At 37.3% G+C, this 21,768-nt stretch overlaps 1 protein-coding gene across 3 annotated transcripts in view; it reads left to right on the top strand.

The window, feature by feature from the left end:
- The window catches only part of SPAG16 (sperm associated antigen 16), a 971,574-nt gene that overhangs the window by 544,448 nt on the left and 405,358 nt on the right, over positions 1 to 21,768 (top strand). The gene's annotated exons all lie outside the window — the stretch shown is intronic.

Below are 21,768 nucleotides of genomic sequence, written 5' to 3' on the forward strand. Positions count from 1 at the left end.
TAATTTCCCCAGTCAATGGTTGGGTAGTTAAAGTCGGCCAAAACCATGGTGTTCGGATGTATCTTGATAGACTCAGGTAGATCCAAATAGGTAGAGTTGGTATCCGGATTAATGGATGGAGTCTTGTAGCTGGTAATTAATTAAGTATCCTACCAACAGTTAATTGCACCTAAAGTTTCTCCAGGGAATCATGCTGTCTAACCAGTCTGGAGGTGTATTTATCTTTAATGAGTATTGATGCACCACCTTCTTTAATTCTCACACCTTCAGTTTGTGGTCTGAATGTGTGGAAGGAGGTGTAGCCTGATATGGCTGGCATGGTGTCGATGGCCTTGAACCAGGTCTCTGTGACTGCACAAATGTCTGTCTTCCAAGGTGAGGTCTGCTTCCAGTGAATGCAGTTTCGTGTTAGGACTCCTAGTGTTTAACAGCAAAACCTTGAGGTTGTTTTTAGATGGAGTTCTTACATTGGGAATTTTGGCCTTGAGACACTGCAGGGCATGCTGAGTCTGGTTGCCTGCATTTTATACCTAGCACCAGCAATTACCAGAAAAAGTCCAGGGGGTATGGAGTAGCTAGTTGACCTAGAATAAATGAGGCACTAGGGCCAGTGATAATGAGGGACAAGTAGGAGGAAAATAAAGAAAAAGAAAAAAAAAAAAAAGATATAGTGACCTTAGTAGTTAACTCAGTATTGTCAACAAATTTTGCAAACCATATTTATTCAAAGAATGGAGTAGTTGACATTAAGACATTGTATAAACAATGCCCCAGGACAGAGCCCTTGGAGACTCCTTTATCTCCATAAAAATGAAGTATCTGGAACTATGACTGATTTAAATAGTGGTCAATTAATTTGTTCCATCAAGTCTTTAGTTTTATTATGGAACACCTTAATTGAAGACTACTTAAATTCAGAGAATGGGCAGTGTTTTTAAATACTTTGTAAACTACACAGTGATGTATGGAAGCTTATCTGTTTTGGTGTTCTTTCTAAAACAAAGAATCAGTTGTGATTCCAGACAATTTTTATTGTACTACTTGTTGTGAGATCATTACTTGTATGTCAAGCAGAGTTTTGGGAGATTTGTGTTTTTGGACCTTCTTAGCTAACCAGTATGGCTTAGAAAATGAGTCCTTGATTTTAACACAAGAAGAAGAGTTATGTAACCATTTGCCATACAAACACAGTCTAAACATTTAACATGTTGATTATTCGGTGCTAAGTATTGCTACACAGGAAACAGAATCAGAAAATTTTGGCAAATCTAAGTATGTTGTATCTGCTGAGATACCATTGTCCAGAGATCACAGTCAGGTCAATACAGCTTAATAAGCTGGTTTAAACATGAGCACCCATTAGCAAATCCATGAACAACATTCTCAGTAACTCTGTTAGTAGGAATTACTTCAACATGCAGAGTTAATAGTGTGCCAGAAAATTACGCAGGAATTCTATAAGTGAAGAGTAATTTCAAAATCTAGTTGGCAAAGCTTAGAATCTAAGTGTGATTAGACCAGACACAGACACATAGTATATTGTAATGTCTGCTAAAATATGCAATGCAATTCATTCCCAACTGAACTCCTGCTTATACCTGTCCATCCACATGTTGCCAGGAGGCAGTACCTTTGTTTCAATGGGCTGGTCTTCTGGCTTGACCACCCAGACCAAAGGCAATCTGTATTTCCAGTATGGGTCAAAATGTCCCCAGGCTTGGAAAATACATCTCACTTGTTTACCTCTTAACAGCAGTGGTGGCTGGTGACTTCAAATCAAAGGGGGGCTGCAGGAGACAACCGAATGGGTGGGGTCAGTGGGAAGGGGTGTGGGCAACTAGAAAGTGGAGGAGCTATGCTCAAAACCACAAAAACTGGAACTTTAATTAAATACGCTGTCCTGGGTGCCAAACCGTCATTATGAGAGTCCAAGCAAGACAAAATGAAGTGTAGAAGAAAAAAAAATATTTCAATGCATCGGCTGCATGACAGCTTACTTAATATCTGGATGGAAAGAAAAAGGTTGTGAGGCATGAAAAAATAAATTACTTTTTAAATACATTACTAGAATGCCGGTCAAAATCAAGTACAAGAAAAACAAGCAGCACTCAACTCAAACCACTTCTCCTTGCACTGCAGTTCTAATTAGAATTTATATTCAGTTTTATTAAAGTACCAAGTACCATGCTGAAAATAGCAATCTCTGTGATAGCCCCATTTGTAAAATATTTTCTTATCCAAAAAAGACCTGCTCCTTGACAACAACTATCTACTTGTTTCATGTGGAAAACATGATCAAAGTAAAAACTGAACAGCAAACAAGAAACAAGCTCAAGATACATTGCTTAAAGAATTATTGCACAGGTTATGGACTACACGTGATAGACTGGCACTGTGTTTAGTTTACAGGTAAAGCCTGCAAAGATGACTGCAAGTCTCCAACAAATGTAATGAGCTTCTTAAAATAATGTAATTCTGTCCTTTATTACAAATACACTCGTGCATTTCAATACCCAAGGCTTATATGTTATCTAGTTATGTAAGTATTTTGTGCATGGCAACAACAGAAAGGCTTTCAATGTTGGCAATTCTTTAATAGTATGCTTATTAAAGCTTACTTGCATCTTATAATCTAAGGCAAGCTTACCTGATTGTTATTAAAGCATTGCTACTTAAACACAGAGCAGCAGGCACTTTCTGAATAATAATAAGCATAAATCAACAGTATTATAATAATAAGACAGAAACCAGAACATTTTGCAAAATCAAGGACAGATGAAAAGCCACTGTAGTACTTGTGTCTAGCTTGGATGGGGGGATAATCTGCACATTTACACTGCAGAACTGCTCCTTGCCTTGCTTGGACACATCCAGAGTCACTACATGGGGGAGTGGAGTGCAACAAGTATGTCACAATTTGAAATGTCTCTGGCTGACTGTGATGGCCCTGACACATTTGTCATACCTCTCAACCTCAGAGCAAGAAATCTGGACAAAGCCATACATAGAAGTGAGACAAAGGCCCAAAAATAAGGAAAATTTTTAAATATTGCTCTTATAAACTTAGAAAGATAATAGAATAGTAGGTGTTACATTGGTATGAATTTTTCTGAAGGGTATGATATCTGAAACTCAAATGTATGTCATTATTTTCTAAATTCAATCTTTAATGATTTGCCACTAATTTGCCAAAAAAACACAATTTTATGAAAAAGGGTCCAAAAATGTGATACAAAAATGTAAAATAGCCAGACAATACAGCTGGGAACCTCTCAAAGAAGGAACACTTTTTTAATACGTGTACTGCTAACTTGAGCAGCTGACAAAATCTACATGCATTTCTGAAATAAAAGTAATCTATAACTCTGATTATTACAGTTATTTATTAATTGTAAACCCTCTATGTTTTCTTCCAAAATTGCCCTTTTGTGGAGGGATTATTAGGAGAAGATCAACATTTTGAGCCAAAATTGGGGACAGTTGAGAGGTTTGGATATGCCTAATTCTATAAAGCAATTTATTTGCACATACCTATCAACCTGTTAATGCAGGAAATCTGGACAAGGTCAAATATATTGGGAGAATATATAAACAGTACTAAAAATTGCTCTTGTATAAACTGAGAGAGTTGATAGAATATCAGGTCTTGCTTTAGCATGCAATTTTCTGAAGGTTATGAAGTCTGAAACTCAGTGTCTGTCATTATTTAGTGACTTACTTCCTAAATGATTTGCCAGAAAACCACAAATTTTATGAGGAACAAACCAGAAATAAGAAGCAAAAATCTGGACAGTTGAGAGGTATAGTTCAGCCAGGCCTGTCTTTGAGTTTGCCGCCCTTCCCCCCTCACAAAATCATGGTTGAATGGAGCCTCCCCCCTGCAGCCATTCCAGTGAACCATTACTTGGCTATTTCACTCCATTTACCGTAAACACTAATGTACATACTGCTTTACATCTGCGATGATTTGGACTTCATTTGAAAGTTTTATTTTGCATTTTACAGCACAAACACTAATAGATATCTGCTAAACAAAGCAATACAGTCTCACAATGAAAACAGACTTAGCATTAAAACTTCTCTGCCCTTGAAATTCACATTCATTGAAACCCACATTTAAAGAAAATAAATTTTGCCAATGGCAGATAGAGTAACTTTGGGCTGTTTTCAAATCACAGGTCCCTTGCACACAAAAACATACACATGCTCTTTGATACACCCTGATTGTATTAAATTATATTCCTAGTACAATACAGTACAGTTTTAGAGGGCGTTTTAAATTTACTGTTTTGAACATTTTTCCAGTAAACAATGAAACAAAACGCATGCACCAATAATGACAAAACTGCCCAGTTCGGAACATTTCCATCATAAAAGTCTACTCAAACTTTTACAGTCCACCAGTATCAGTAAATATGCACAATCTCTGAAGAAGTAAAAGTCATCTAAATAATTCCACATTAAAAAGATCTGTAACTAATGAAGAGGTTGCTGCAAACAACTTTATATTTCATTATTTCATCTAAAAATAAAGTGCCTGTTGCCCTTGAGGAATAAATTGCCTATGGTACACTAAAAAATGATATGCTAGTAATATTGCAATAGGGAATAGATGGCAAACTGATAACAGGTTCATAGTTTCTAGGTATCTTTGCCAAAAAGGACTGTAGCATCCACCCCCTTTGCAATACAGTACAGTATCAGCAATGCATCTACCTATTGTGGGAGTAGAACCCACAGCCTTCTGCATCAAAAGCAAGTACACTACCTGTTGTGCTATTAACAATGCAAGCAGACTCGGCTTAAGCAGCACTACACTTTTGCTCCCCTGCAGCTCTCAGCTCCTTGTCAAACCTACTCAGCACTCAGCTGTATCTCTGAACTTTGCAGCACAAGAAATCTGGAAAAAGCCAACATTTATTGGGGGGGAGCCCAAAAACCAGGCACACATTTTAAACATTGCTTGTATAATGTTGGAAAGTTGCTAAAATAAAATGCTGTGTTACCACCATATATTTCACTGGCAATACTTGAACTCAGGACCCTGTGCAAAACAGTCAGCGCAACATAACACTATGCCAAATCAGCTGTTTTGTGAAAGAGAGGAAGACTGAAACTTAAATGGCTACCATTTAGTGAATTCAATTCTCACCATAGCTGTCAACCTCTTAGCATAAAACACCTAAATAAAGCCAATAATGGGGTAATACAGCCCCCAAACGTATTCAGTGAATTCATTCTCACCATAGCTCTCAACCTCTTAGCAAAAACACCTGGATAAAGCCAGTAATGGGGGAATACAGCTCTCAAACATATTCTGTGAATTCAGTTCTTACCATAGCTCTCAACCTTAGCGCAAAAAACCTGGACAAAGCCAATAATGGGGGAATACAGTCCCACAAATTGCGAAAAATTTCAGATATCCATCTTATAAACTTAGAAAATTTCTAGAATAAAATGTTTTGTGTTGCTGTGTACTTTCTGAAGAATATGAAGTCTCAAATTCAAATGCTTGTCATTTCTATTTATTTAACATTTGTTAGCCAGGAAAGTCTGACTTGGAACAAAAGCCAATTTTCAGCAGAGGCCCAGGGAGAAACACTCCAGGCATGTCTTTGTAAGATGGGATGACACCTGAGCACCCAGAGAAAACCCACACAAACACAGGGAGGATACACAGACTCAACACAGAAGGCACCCCAGCCAATAATCAAACCAGAGAACATGTAGCTCTTAGGCAACAATGCTACCACTGCATTACTGACTTTGTAAAGACACAAAAATATAGAAACCACAGATTTTATGAGGAACAGAACAGAACAAATATGAGGGAAAATCTGAAAATTTTTTACAAATGGTGGTGGATAGGGAATTCAGGCTCTTGCCACCTGGGCCCAAGGTACAGGGTTCAAGCCTGTGGTATTCTTTATCCACCACCATATAGCAACTGGGGCATTTTACACAAACACACACACACACCCTCTGAGCCCAAATATAGTTCCATACCTAAATGTCAGTAAAACAAGAGAAGCCCAAATATTCCTTCCTGCAGTTCCAAATGTCTGTAAAATGAGAGCAAGTCATTCCCATAATGTCCATAACATCCAAAAGCCCATAACGAGAGCACGTCCTTCCAGTGAGAACAGAACAAGCTGGGTGCTACACAGCCTGCAGAAGTTGTAGTCCGATCCCCTTCCAGTCACCTGCATAGACATTTGGGATATTTCTGCTGAATGCCGTCTTCCTAATCCAGACTGCTGGTGAGATGGTCTGGATTCTGTGCGCATGCTCCAGACTGGTTCACCAGCAGTCCGGATATCGGGAATGCCATGCATGTGTGATGTTCTGTGACTCGCGTTTGTTTTTCTTTTCTTTTCTTTTTTGTTTTATAGCTGGGGGGCTGCAGTTCTGCAGCCTAATAGCACGAGCCACCCCTGCTTGACAGTCAGAACGTAGGCTGTTGAGTGATTTCTATATGAACCCTATGCCTTTCCGTAGTTGCTGGCATGAGCATCCAAGTCATCACAGGAACATGGTATCCTTCATAACTGTAATAACAAGAATCTTGTTACACTTGACCCCCAACAGTCTGACTTTATGAAAGGTATGTGCTGTCAATTTAATTTGGTAGACTTCTTCAAAAGGTTATGGAGGTAGTAGATGGTGACCTGGCAGTGCATGTGGTGTATATTGACCTGTTGAAAGCCTTTAACACTATTCCCAATGTTGGCATCATACAAAAGCTACATGCTTTGAAGATCAACTCCTATGTGGTAAGAAGGATAGAAAATTGGCTGAAAAAAATCCACACAGTGCAAGCTGCAGATGCCTCATCAGAAAGTGACAAGTGGTGTCCTTCAGGTCTCATTACTGGGTCCTATCCTTTTTGTTATTTGCTTCCAGATCTTCAGGCAGAGAACCAAGACATGTGGTTAACAAAGTTTGTAGATGACTGCAAACGTAGGACCGTTAAGTTGCCCTCGGTGTACTAAAATCTGTTCAAACTAAATGTTAAAAGATGTAATAGCATTACTTTAGATAGACAGATCCTCCCCTTGTCATACTGTATAGAAAACACACTGCTATAACATGAAAATGTAGTCAGGAGACTAAGTGGTTAGATTGATAGCTTCCTCTCTTTTGACCATCAGATGACACTGGTTGTGAAGAAACCCTTTTATTTAGCCCAGCTAATTGCCAAAGGTAGATCACCAGGGTCTAAAGAATAATCACTCCTTTATACTCCACATCTGTCAGGCCGATAATTAAGTATAATGTCTCCTTTGGGATTTATCTCTGCAACATATCAAGCAATTAGAAAGAACCCAACGTTTTCTTACCAAAACGATCACTGGCCCAATGTCCTTGAACTACCAAGGAAGCTGGGTATCTTATATAGACCTTTGACTAGGAGACCTCTGTCCTGATTAATGGCTTATTAGAGACCCCAGTTGTCTTGGAATGCCTGTTTCTCCACAAATGTAGTATCTCCACCAGTACTAGAACAATGGATCCAAATCTTCACCAACAGATAAATTAAACATGATGGAGTAACTAATTCATAATCCAGTACCTCCCAAACCTCTGGAATAAACTTCCTCTGCACATTAAGCAGAGCGATTCACTACCTTACTTTAAACATAAAATAGATGACTATATAGGTTATCCACAAATTTCTTATATGATTGACTGGTATAGCCCTCCTGGAGAAAGATGTGGCCTGAGGGAGAATACTTTCAAGGTGTGAATTGTCGTAAAACTCCATGATGTTGGAATAAATATGAATGTATGTGGCTCACCTTCCTCATGCACATACATGCTTCCATGACATAACTGGCTTGACATCACCAAGTTCATATCCCAAGTATTGTCTGAGTTGATCAATATTCAGGACTCTACCTGCAAGGTGGCAGACATCTATCTAAGAAATTCTCTCCTACTTGTTGGGGTGGGATGGCCAGTTTCAGACACTCACTCCCACCTCCCCAGCCCAGCACTTCCAATGCCAAGGTACTACTTGAACATGGGTTCTCTGTGTCAGAGTTATTTGATGCTGTTTCATCAGTCCATGCAATTTGACTGTTTGGTACCAAGCCACTCCTTGGATATGATCCAGCCATTCGCTAGTGCTCTAGTGCCTCAAGCTCCTGCAAGCAGTGCGATCACCCATAGCAATCCCAATTTACATATCTCATATGCTACCATAGCGAAAGGATTGCATCAGTCACAAGAGCTAAGTGCTCTGCTTTATTTCTTTAGGGAGCTTTCAGGGCTAGTTTTTTATCATGGTGTTTATCTTTAGCGTAATTAGCTGTTTCTGTCATATTTAGCATGCTTTCAATCCTGTTTTGCTTTGTACTTTGTGCCTCAGCTTCTCAAAACCAAAACAGCTGCTTGGCATTTACTTTTCAACTTAATTGCTATACTTTAAAAAAATAAAAACAACAGAGTTTGTTAAGGGTTTTTCCCCTCTCATTGCATTACAATTGTTGATTGGCAACTATTAGTTGTTGTCTTGGTGTTTTTGAAGTATTGTTCTCAGCATTTTGGATATGTTTTTAAATGCACCAAATGTGGGCACAAACTTCCACAACAAGATGGCCACAAGATTCAAATCTCTTTTCTTTTGGAGCCAGAGAATCTACATATAGAATCCTCTTATGTAAGACTTTGGCCACTTGCAGACAGGAGGCCCAAGCTAATCATTAATGGTTATTCCTTCCACTTTAGTCAGAAAAGCATGAAGAGACAAATGAAAAGTTTTGTGAGAGGGAAAACAAAAAATGCAAGAATGAGGAACAAGCTGCTTCTGCTTCTTCTTCTTCTCCCAAGCTTTCAAGACAAGAGCTATCCCCATCTGTACCAAAACCCAAGTCTCCTCAATTTAAGACCATTATGATCAGTCTAAGTCTATGAGTAGACATTCATTCCAGAGGGAGTTCCTGTGCTTCTTCTCTTGTAGACCTCCTTCTGCAGTCTAAGCTAAATCCTTCAAATCTACTCATACTACAACCAGTGGCTTCAGAGCTGATTTTCCAACTGGATTCTATTTCATCAGCACTGACAATGGTTCCAGTTTCAGTGGTAATCATCTCTCTCCTGATTCACTCTGTACCAATCCTTTTGGTGTTGAGTGGATCTTGACCTAAAAGGTTGATGTTAGCTTCGCAGTATTGTCAAACTCACTTTTTAATGTTGGGGTTGTCTGCATTCAAACTCTCAGTACCAGTCACAGCCTTGAAGCAGCCTGGATCTTTTCTGTCAGGACTCCAGTCTTTGGTTCTATCCACCTGTGCCTCAACAGATGAAGAGTTGGTACTGAGGACAGGGCCTTAGTTATGGACTTATTCTGGTTATTCATTCGAGGCTGTGGAGAGGATGATTGCCTGTTCCACTTCCAGGCTAACAGAAATTCCTTTGGCACTGGTTCTACCCCGGGTCCCCTTTTATCAGCTCTTATACCTATTCATCAAGGTTCTCAGGGTCAGAGCAGACCTATATCCTTTGGCAATATACAAACTATATGGACAGACTCTTCTGTAGATTCGGACCAGTCCTAGCCAGAGATTCCAAGGAAGAGGATGTGTAAGAGGAAATATGTATACTACCCCTCGGAGTCCTTCACATCAACTACCGACTTGGATTAAAGAAAGAGTTACTAATGATACCATACAGAAGATGTCATTTTTGGAGAAATTCTTGAATTAATGCTGCAGAGGAGGTCTTGTTTGTCCATTCCACCCTGTCTAGATGAGAGAGTTCTTTTCAGAGCTCTGCCCCTTCTACTTGTTTGTTGGTATCCCTTGTTGACCAGCATGAGTGATATGGATATATGTGCCTCTTTTACAAGAGGTTTGGGATGTCACTCAGTGGAAGTACTAGCTTTGCTGGCATTTTCATTTTGTTTTTACTGATTGGTTTTTCAGTGACCTTCTCACTCATTGTTTTAGTTTGTTGTTTGGGATATTTTTGCAATGACCCTAATGATAATGGACATCAGCTGGGTGCAACAGCCCAGTGTTTCTAATGCTTAGTCAAACACTCTGCTTGTGCTGTGCTGTGCTGTGCTGATGAGGTCATAACAAGACTGAAATATGTGTATCCACAGCTAGTGGGGTTTGGCTTTATTGGCCTGAAATTGTCCATTAAAACGAAACAAGTCATGGACATTCAGAATCACCAGTTAGCTGAAATACCTAATGTTCATAAGGATCATTTGCATATATCCCATGTGCCTCTGATACAAGAGGTTTGGGAAGTCACTCAGTGGAAGCGTTCACATAGGAGAAAATCAATCGCCAATTGCTTCTTTGAGTTTGTCTAAGGCCTTCTTAAGAGGCACCTTCATTCTCCAGCCTCCTGTCAGGGACCCTGTCCTTTCATGGAGCATTACTGTTCTTCAAGTGTTGAGGAGACCTCCATTTGAAACTTCAGCCATGGTTGAATTGAAATATCTTTGTTGGAGAACATTATTTCTGGTGGTAATTACTTTCGCACAGTTTCAAAATTTATCACCCTTTCTTGTAACCCCCCCCCCCTATTTGTTTTTTCACAAGGACAGGGTAGTACTGAGTATAAATCCATCCTTTCTTCCTGAGGTGGACTCGTTTCTCTTGCAAAATTAGGTATTGTTCAAAGTAACTCTTTTGCAATGGTTATCTGAGTTCACTTCTTATGTTTATAAGGAGAAGGGACTGCCTGCCTGACAATCCTAAGGCTCATTTTACTAGGTCAGTTGCTACTTCAACTGCTTTTTTCTCAAAGGTAATAGTTGATGACATTTGTGCTGCAACAGCTTTGTCTAATGTTCATGCTTTCCTATCTTACTACAAACTAGACGTGGAATATAGGTCCAGGACTTCCCTTTGTCCATGCATCATCCAGAATATCATTCTGGGAGACCTCCCAAGGTTTGCGGTAGCTTTAGGAACAGATCATATGTTAAGTTATAAGTTTTGTCTGAAGAAGGCTTAGTAAGGACTAAGCCGAAAGCGCTTACAATAAACGGTGAACATTATCTTGGGTCTATTCTTATTGTTTCCAGTTCCGTTTGGTTTGTCTTTTTACCAGTTTCTTTTTTGGCTATTCGTAACAGATCATATGTTATGAATGGATGGAAGAAACAGCAAATATAAAATGTATATATGTGTATACATATATATATATATATATATATATATATATATATATATATATATATATATATATACACACCTTAACAATAGGTCCATGTTATCTGCTTCCATCCTCCTCAACTTCTATTCCTCCGCCCCCCTTCCAGTTTGTCATGTTCTGGAGTGACAGCACTGATTTATCGACAGCCATGAGCTCTTTGGGCTTCACAGAATATATTAGGTGTAATGGTCCTTGTTATAGGAAGTGATCAAACTCAGTCTGAAGTAATTTAGTGCAAGGAGGAGATTATGGGTAGGAGGAGGAGCCTGAACTTTGGATTCAAAGTCTGAGAGTGGCCAGTTTCAGATTTGATTGGATCTGAAGTACTCATACATCGAAGAGGATGGAAGCAGACAATTCATTATATTAAGTACATAGCATTCATTTAACAAGGTGTGAGCAGGATGAGAAAACATTGTCTGCTGTGGGAGTTAGGTTTGAGAACCCTCAATGACCTTTCAACAGGAATGAGCAAGGTTCCAAATCCATATGGTTTAAAACGATCACAGTACCAACCCATTGAGTCCTCCTCCTCTGGCAGGGGCAGCAGTGGCAGAGGAGCCCCCTTCAGTAAATGTCAAGCCAGAGATCAAAGTAGTTCTCAAAATCAGGGGTATAGGGAAATCTTTCAAAGAAGCCCTATCCAACACCCCTGACAGCTTGCCTGACTGCCTATCTCTAGAGGCAGTCTGTGGGCAGTTATCTCAACACCTTCTCATGTAGATAATCATCATACATGACATATGGACCCAATATATCATGTCCATAGGCTTTTCTGTATCCTTTTCCCAGAACCCATGTCCACAGTAGCCAAGCTTTACCCACTTTACCGAGAAGCCATGAGAGTGTGGTAGTGGACTCTAGATTCAGATCACCTTCTGGGAGCATTGCACATTCTAGGAAGTCCAACTGGTTAGCAGACAGATTCAGTATTTCCATCTGTTTACCTTAAGAGTGGTCCCTGATTCAAGAGGTAGCGTATGAAATATTCAGTCAATGGGGCTTGCCACACCTGTTCTTCAAACTCCAAATACTGGAGCTAGTTTGCCCTTATTCCTCCTCTGGGACAGTCACCCAGGGATGTTCTAGTCTGCTTGTGACCCCCCTGGTCATCTATGCCTCTTCCCTCCTCTGCCCTTCATAATCAAGTTCCTTTGGAAAGAATCTACCTGTAAAATCGCATGTGGTCCTCATTGCTCCATTCTGGCCAAGACAGATTTGGTTTACCTTGCTAAAGCCTCACATAATGAAGCCCTCATTGACTTCTAGATCTGTGTCCAGATCTACTCTGTCACCTCTCTGGTCAGCCTCACCTGGACCATACCTCTCAAATTCTTAGAGCAAGAAATCTGGAAAAAGCCACAAATAATGGGTGGACAGAGACCCAAAAATAGGAACACTTTTTAAATATTCCTTTTACAAACTTAGAAAGTGGATAGAATAACAAGTTTTGTATTGGCATGAATTTTCTGAAGGATATTAAGTCTGAAAATCAAGTGTCTGCCATTATTTTCTGACTTTGGTCCTCAGTGGTTTGCTAGAAAACTACAATTTTATGAGAAACGGAACAAAAATATATATGTCAAAAATCTGCACATTCTTTGAAAATCTGAACAGTTGAGAGGTATGCCCTGGACCTTTACAACTTCAAGTTAATTGCTTAGTTTCTTCAGTTCCCTTAATAGCCATATATTATTCCCAGTCATAGAATGTAATTCACATTCTTTCTGCTTCCCCAAAGAAGTTCTCTCAAAAGGTTTACAGGAGCAAATGGAAAAGATTGTCTCTCTGGGCTTTTAGGCATTGTTTTAATTCAAATTCTATTTCCATCGCAGAAGTCCCAACCCCTCTTTAGTACAGGCTGCAACTGCTTTACCATTAAATTGCAATTGACAGCCATTTTCAACTACCATCCTGATTTTCAAACTGTGTGGTAAGCATCTCATAAGCTGTGCAGAGCCTTTCTCAAAGGGGGGTTTATTCTTTGTCCTCCCATTAAGAACCCCACCTCCCCCCTGTGATTTGAATTTGATTTTGGAAGCTCTAACCAAAGCTCCATTCAGACTATCTTTTGTCTGCAGACCTGAACTATTTGTCTTGGAAACAATATTTCCCATGGCTATTACATTAGCTAAAAGAATATAAGAACTGCATGCCTTGTCCCTCTCTCTACCTTATCTGAGTTTCCATGAAGATAGTCACTCTAAGAGCCAGGCTTCCATTATTCCTATGGCGGCTTCTGAGAACAATGTTATTCAGTCCATCAACCTTCTCTTCTATTCCCACATTACTCCAACAAAGGGGAATAGCTCATATATATATCTTAGATGACCACAAGCAACTTAGATTTTATTTACACAAAACTAAGTCATTCCAAAAGGGCATCCAATTAATCATGAAATTTTTATTCCAAACAGATTGGGACCTAAAGTAACCAAGCAAACTCTACATAGATGACTGTCAGATTGCATTTATTTATTATTTTTATTTATTTTACATTTGTTGACCAGGATTGTCCAAGTGAGCTGAAAAGACCTTTTTCAGCAGAGGCCCGGGGAGAAAAGCTCCAACATATTATACAATTTTCATTATGAATTAGCATTAAACAGCAATGTTACAGGATTATTACAAGGCATTAAGTAGCAATACAATGTTATACAGTGTCAGTAATCAGGAGTATAGCATAACTTATTTAAAGATGTATAAAAAGAAATATGTCATTAAGATGTGTATAGTTTTTGGGGTAAGTGGTTAAAAAAAACAGTTTTATCATGATGTAGTTGCATAAAGGCAAGACAATTACAATAGAATGTTTCTCTGTGGCAATTTGCTTAATAGATTTTGGAAGACAGTAGAAAGAGTAGTCAAGGAAGATTAGAGAGAGCTAGTGAGAAGAGTGAGTTAAGGGCAGAAAGTAGATTAAGGTATGAGAAGTAGGGGATGTTAAGGAGGGAGAGTGCAGTGGCAGGACCAGTGACTTTTAAAGCATCTTTGATGGCTGTCTTAAATTATTTAGGATGTGTAAGGGTCCTGATTATCTCAATTGTTTACCTTTCCAGTAATAAAAGTCAGACTTCAAAACCAATAGCCCATTCTGCAACATATCTGGCTGCTTCTACATCCTTTTTCAAGACCTCCTCTATTGATGTTGTGCACCAGCAACTTGGTCTGTGCTGCACTCATTTTCTAAGCATTACAAACTGGACATCACCAGAGCAGCCTTTAACATTTTAGTTCTTAGCGGTATCCTGTCCTTATTCCACCTGGGACTAAGAATATATTGGGATTCTGTCTCGATCAGATCAGACAAACTGCTGAAATAAGATACGGACGTTATGCACTTACCATAATTCTTTATACAAGTCCATCAATACAACATCCCCTCCGTCTGCCTTTCAAATCATCAAGCACCTATCATCCTCAACAGGTAATTGCTGTTTTCATAATATATATGATTTCTAGTTAGCAGTATGAAAACGCTACTGGATGCTGGGTGCCTCAGACAAATGTGAACACCAATAAGCTGTATTCCACAGATTTATTATACAACTATTCAATAAGCCTTTAATATATTCTTTTTGGTGGCAAAAATACAAAAAAAACAGCTTCATTTGAAGAAAAAGTACATTCATCTAAAAACAGTACGTTTCTATAAAAGATGCATTTAAAATATGCATTTAAAATCGCATGTACCAAATAATGCTCAATTTCCTTACTGTAATTCATAAAATATAATATATTATTTGTCTTAAATGTAATGTATTGTAATACCTATGGTTCGTGCAATAATTTATTAATTCAATATTATGATTAAATTGTAATTGATCACAATTTCATTACCATCTTGCAAGTCAATATATATACCAATATCAAATGAAAATGTAAATAAAAATAAAATCAAATTAATTCTTAATATCAATTAGAATATTGTTCAACATTAATTTTCAAAAGCAAAAATATAAAATACTTTACAATCCATACAAGCATATTCTTATGAAGCCTACATATTAACCTGTAAAATAGGTTTTATTGTAATATAGTCATTTAAGCCAGGTTCATTTGAAGCGTCAGTTAGTATCTGCCATTTAACTTCCTTCAAGCCTAACAATGCTTTATAGTTGTCTCCTCTTTGTCCTTGCCTAACTTGTTCCAGGATAGCAAATCTAAAGACATGACTTTCCCCAAGTTTGTCTATATGTCTAAACAGGGCATTAGATTTATCTTTTCTTTTTATGGCGTACAAATGGTCGTAAATTCTCCTTTTGAGCATTCTCTCCATTTTACCTATGTAAAAACTTGGACAGGTCATGCATTTGGCCATATATTTAATATGCTTCGTATTGCAATTTCCATACTGAAATGTAGTTCTGGTCCTATTTATGTTCTCCAGAATAATGCCTTCATTTTCTAATATGACTTGACACTGTCTACAGCTACCACATTTTGTAGTGTGTTTATTCTGCTGGTTGATGTTCCTGACCATGTAACCCCTCTCCAAAATCATCTTTACATTTTTCCCCATCTTGTATACAAACATTGGGGTATCTCCAACTATATTTTTTATTTCATTATCTGTTGTATGCTCCAATTCCTATGTAGGATCCACTTTATTTGATTAACTTGGGGTGTATATTCCAAAATACAAGCCTTATTGTACCTTTTATCCAAATTATCAGTCACAACAGTGGTTATTAACTGTTGTCTTCCTAATATTGGAAAATATTTCTTACCCCATTCACCAACTACATATTCCTTAACACTGTTCAACAAGTGCAGTGGGTACCCCCTGGCACTGAACAATATTTTTATAAATTCAATTTCTTCAAGCATTTCTGAATATGTGGACGTCATTCTAGCTGCTGGTATACACTGTCCTTTAAATATGTTTCTCATCATTATTTGAGGATGGTTACCAATATACTCCAAATAATTATTGGAGAATGTATCCTTCTTGTGTATACGAGACTTGAATCCATTGGCTGTACTAGATATAAATGTATCCAAATACGCTATACCTTCAGTACTATAGGAATGTGTAAACTTTAAATACTCACCTGTGTTATTCATGCATGCAATTAACTCATCTATTTTGTGTACTGGTCCTTCCCATATAATAAGAATATCATCCAAGAACCTTGAATAATATCTTATATACTTAGAAGATGTTCTTAGTCTCCCAATCTAGCATGACCAGATTTGCAAAAATGGGGGCACAAGCTGCCCCCATTGCTACTCCTCTGGTCTGCTTGTAATATTCACCCTCCAAATATATGTAGTTGTGTTTCAGTACAATAGACATAAGTTCCATTATTAAATTAATTTGTTCCCATTCTAAGCCTGAGTATTGTCTAATACTATTACAGAAACTTTCTAGTCCTTCTTGTTTGGGAATGCATGAAAATAAGTCTATCACATCCACTGTAATATAAACAATTCCTTCCTTCCAAACTTCAGAAGTTAGATAACCTAATAAAGCCCAAGAGTCCTTTATTAAATGAGGTATCCTGGAGTATATATGCTTAAGCCATTTGTCAATAGCAGTACCCAATGGAAATTTTTTTGAATGGCTACCAGAAACAATAGGACGGAATGGAGGATCAGTAATACTCTTGTGAACTTTAGGTATACCTACTATATTTGCTAACATCGGATGTTCTACCTTTAGGTATTTATAGGTATTGTGTGATACGTCCATCTCTTCTTCCAGGTACATGTCAATTCGTCTATATCCTATACTGATTTCATTTTTTGATACTATATTGTAGTTTCCTGACTCCTGTAAAATTTTATACATATTATTCGTATATTCAAATGAGTCATATAAAACCACACCTCCACCTTTATCAGGTTTCATCACCCTGATGTTACTTTTGCTTTTTAACTGTTGAATTAGCTGTGTTTCTTTGTCCGTAAGGTTATTCAATACTTTCTTATGTCTTGTACTGTTTTTTAAACAATATATTTCCCTTTTTGCGATTTTTTCATACACAGCTACACTTGAGTGTATAGGCGGGATATAAACACTTTTTTTCCTCAACCCATCCTTAATACCTGAACATGGTTTATTGTGAAAAAAAATGGCTAGATTAATTTTTCTAAGAAATAGCTTGATTTCAGTTAGGCAATCGACTCCATGGAATTTTGTCTTAGGTATGTATTTCATACCTTTCAAAAATAATTTAAAGTACTCTTCTCCAACTGCATTGCTGGTATAATTGTATATATTAAAGTTGTCCCTACTACATACAATACCATCTATAGTCTTCTCATCTACAACTGTTTCTGCTAATGCATAGTTGTCACTACTTGTCACATCCTCAGTACCTGTCTCCTGTTGTTCCCCCATTCCTGGTTCATAAAATTTTTCTGCCCCCATTCCTGTCTGTTCCTTCTCCACTTCCAGGTCTTTTTCCTATTCTGCTGTGGTTTGTTTCCCACCTACTTGAAAATTTGAATTTCCAACTTCATAATGTCCATCCTGTATATAACTCTGACGCCCATCTATATCTTTATCCTTAAATGCCTCACTGTTCCCCTTATGTTTTCTTTCCAAGGGTACACTCTATTAGACTTTTACTCGGCTACATCTCTATTTATCTTTTTGTTTTTTTTTTACTTGTATTATCTGGGCTTTCTTCTCTGCTAATGTGTATTGTTTTGTATAAAGCTTTTCCCACTGGTCAAATAATAAATAATTTGTTATAGCATTGTTTAATTTCTCTGCTTGTGCAGTGAGCTTACACAATTTTTCGTCATTTTTCTTAATTAAAAGATGCATATAATCAAAACCAAAATTATTAAACAAACTATTACATTCTTCACAAACTTGATCATTCAAAAACACCCCCATAGGTATTTAAAAAAAACGAAGTCCCTTAGGGACTATATTCAATGTAAGACATTTATTTAAATAAGCATTATCTATCTTTACACCTTTTATTGCATTCAACATTTTTCCAAATGAATAAATAAGCTCTTTTAATGTCCCATTAAGTATATTAGCTTGAATGGGTTCAGGCCCATTTGCTTGACTCAATGTATTGAAACATACATCTCTTTGTAAAAAATCTTCCAACTGGGCGATACACTGTCCCGTATTGCATTTAGCTGTATTATTACAAATAACACTCACTCTGGGACTAGAACTATGTCTTACAGTACCTTTCATATTAGTTGTACCACTGTTCACTGTTGTTGAATACGTTTTTCCTGCCATGGTACGTTTGGGTTTGGTTCCTGTCCGATGAGATTCTTCATCGAGATTGTATAGTGAAAAGTCAAAAGTAAAATTTTTCTCAGATAACCTGCTGCTGTTGTTTGCGGTTCCGTGCATACCCACGTTTTCCAGAGTTGCAGATGCACCGATAACTGCCCCCTGGCCATTGGGAAGTTCAGAATCCACTATACTACCAGCAGGTTGATTGGACCCTCTGCCCATACGTTGCAATGCCTGCCCTTTTGGACCAAGTTGTGTCATTAGTTCCAGTAAACGAGTTACTTCACCTTTGAGAATTGAAACTTCAGAATGCAGTCTCTGCAACTCATCCTTGCCAGCCGGGGAAGACTTGTTGGAAGGAAATTCATCCAAGGTATTCATGCCAAATGACTACTAAACCACACTATAGCATTCAAGCAACAATGTAACCAAAATAGCAGTATGAAAACACTACTGGATGCTGGATGCCTCAGACAAATGCGAACACCAGCAAGTTGTATTCCATAGATTTATTATATAACTGTTTAAAATGATGTAAGATTAAGCGCTTTCATCCACATGCAATGTGGACTTCTTCAGAATAACATCAATTAATCAATTAGCCTTTTAAATATTCTTTTTAGCGCCAAAAATTAAAAAAACAGCTTAATTTGAAGAAGTGCATTTATCTAAAAACAGTACGTTTCTATAAAAAATGCATGTAAAATATGCATTTAAAATCCCATGTACCAACTAATGTTCAATTTCCTTATTGTAATTCATAAAATATAATATATTATGTCCTAAATTTTGTAATGTATTGTAATACCTATGGTTCGTGCAATAATTTATTAATTCAATATTATGATTAAATTATAATTGAACTCAATTTCATTACCATCTTGTAAGTCAATATATATACCAATATTAAATGAAAATGTAAATAAAAATAAAATCAAATTAATTCTTAATATCAATTAGAATATTGTTCAACATTCATTTTCAAAAGCAAAAATATAAAATACTTATTGCACGAACCATAGGTATTATAATACATTACAAAATTTAGGACTTGAACTCTATAGTGTGATTTCTAGTTAGCAAACTCAATCCAAAGATTAAGTTCACTAGGAATGTGGAAAAGTTAGCAGGGACTCAAGGTACTAGAACACTAGTGAATGGTCAGATTGGATCCGAGGAGCGGCTAGGTACTTAACAGTCATATCAACTGGACATGGATGAAATGGATCCAATGTTATGGTAAGTACCTAACTTCCATTTTATCATTATATGCTGCACTGCCAGGTCACAGCTTCCATAATTTTTCATTACCTTTTAATAAATGACAGTATTTTTGAGCTATTTCTGCAATTTTGTAAGTGAAAACACAACCTTATTTTCTTTTGATAAACTTTTTACTTTAGCAGGTACTAGTGCAGGAGATTCATGTTTTTGAATTAAAAAACAATGCAGCCAGCAAATCCAAGTAATTCCAAAAAGGGTTTATTAAAAAAAAAAAAAAAACAGTTACACTCTCCTCTTGCACCTTGGACAACTACACATTTGTTAGGTTAGAACTAGTTTAGTTTAGTTTGGTAGTTATTACTCTTAACAAAGGCATATTGTCCAAGGTACTAATGGAGAGAGTCTGTTGTTTTTAATAAACCCTTTCTGGGATTACCTGGATTTGCTGACTGCGTTGTTTTTTAATGTATTTTATTTTTGGTTTGTGTTCATTGGTTGTTTGGAAGATTCATGTTTTTGAGTAAGATATTTTCCAGTATTTGCTTTTCATAGGCCCTGGCATGCACTTTTTACAAATATAATCTATCTCCTGTTTAATGTTAATCTTTTCATTCTTAAAATTTGACTTTAAGGTAAATAAGGTAATAATCATTCTTTACTTGTAAACATTTACTATTTCCTTTTGGTATTTTGAAATTAATTCTCTCCCACTCAGTTAATGTTGTCTGACATGTATCATTTTTTTTCCAGTTTTGTAGGAAAACTCTATACCCTGTATTTTGGGATGTTACCATTCCATAAAGTCAAGGATCCTTATTGATATCACCTTCAGTAATATCAAATCATCTGTAGATTGGAAATATTTAACTTAAATTGTGTGCTTCTACAAATACAGATATTCTGCCTTTTAAAATCACCTATAAATATATTGGAATAAGATGGGGCAAATCCACACCCTATTGCTCTGCCTTTTTGTTACAGGTAATATTTTTCACCGAACAAAAAATAATTCTGGATAAAGGTAAATTCCAAGAACTGAAATGCATAACTGTTTTGAGATGTGGATAATGTAACTATTTCTAAGGTCTTCCCTACCAGGGATTGAAAGCCAAGAGTACAGGCATAGTTAAAGAGATAGAGGAGTGTTAAATGAAACAATCCGCTTTATCTGAGTTTAGAGTCTAAAACAGAAGCTGTAGTCAAAAAAGGGATATTCGGGGCATTTAAAACAATGAATTATAACTATAAAAATCAGTAGAGGTTAGAAAAGCCTGGAAAATGGCAGTATACAAAGAAACAGTGGGAGGATATCTAGAAGGTTTAAGATTTTTGCATATAAGTACTTTCACGGGCATTTTTATACCCCAAGTAGATGTCAGATAATTTATCCACAAGTACACAGCAGTTGCTGTTGGTGTTATGAGAAAGAGAGGGAACATGGGGACATGTTTTTCGAGATGTTGATTTTACAAATTTCCTTCAGGATACTCTGTCAGAGATGTTGGGGGAGCATATTATTGTAACCAAAGAAAAGTCTCTTTTGAGCAGGGATATAGAAACTGAATTGCCTAGAGATAGTAATGCCCTGTTTAAGTTTAATGCTTATGGCTAGCAAAAAGTACTTACTGGAAAATGGAAATCAAAACCTAAACCAACTGTTACAGAATTACTAAATGCTATAAAGGAGATAGAAGAATTAGAGGTGGGATCTTTAGAAAAAGGAAGGAGTGAACTACACAAAAGTAAATGGGATCTGTGGGAACAATAGGTACAAAGTAATATTCAAAAGGAGGAGTGAAATTTCAGGGAAGACGGGACTTGAGCAATCTACATAATGTTAAATCAAATAATTGTTACTGTATTCTGTGATAAGAGACTTAGGAACACAGGTGGACAGTGGTCTCACCTTCGATAACCACATCACCACAACAGTCAGGAAATCCTTCTATGTGGCACACCTCATCACTAAGGGCTTTTCATCCAGAAAAAAGGAAGTCATTGTTCCACTGTACTCATCCCTCATTAGACCCATCGTAGAGTACAACGCCCCATTTGGTATGTACCTCACAAGACATCTGCAACAAGTGGAAAGGCCGCAGAAACACCTCACTAAAAGAATCACAGGCCTGAAGCAGATGCCCTATGCTGACCGA

This window comes from Protopterus annectens, chromosome 6.part1 (assembly GCF_019279795.1).
Source record: "Protopterus annectens isolate FY-2018-M chromosome 6.part1, PAN1.0, whole genome shotgun sequence".
Classification (NCBI taxonomy): Eukaryota; Metazoa; Chordata; order Ceratodontiformes; family Protopteridae; genus Protopterus; species Protopterus annectens.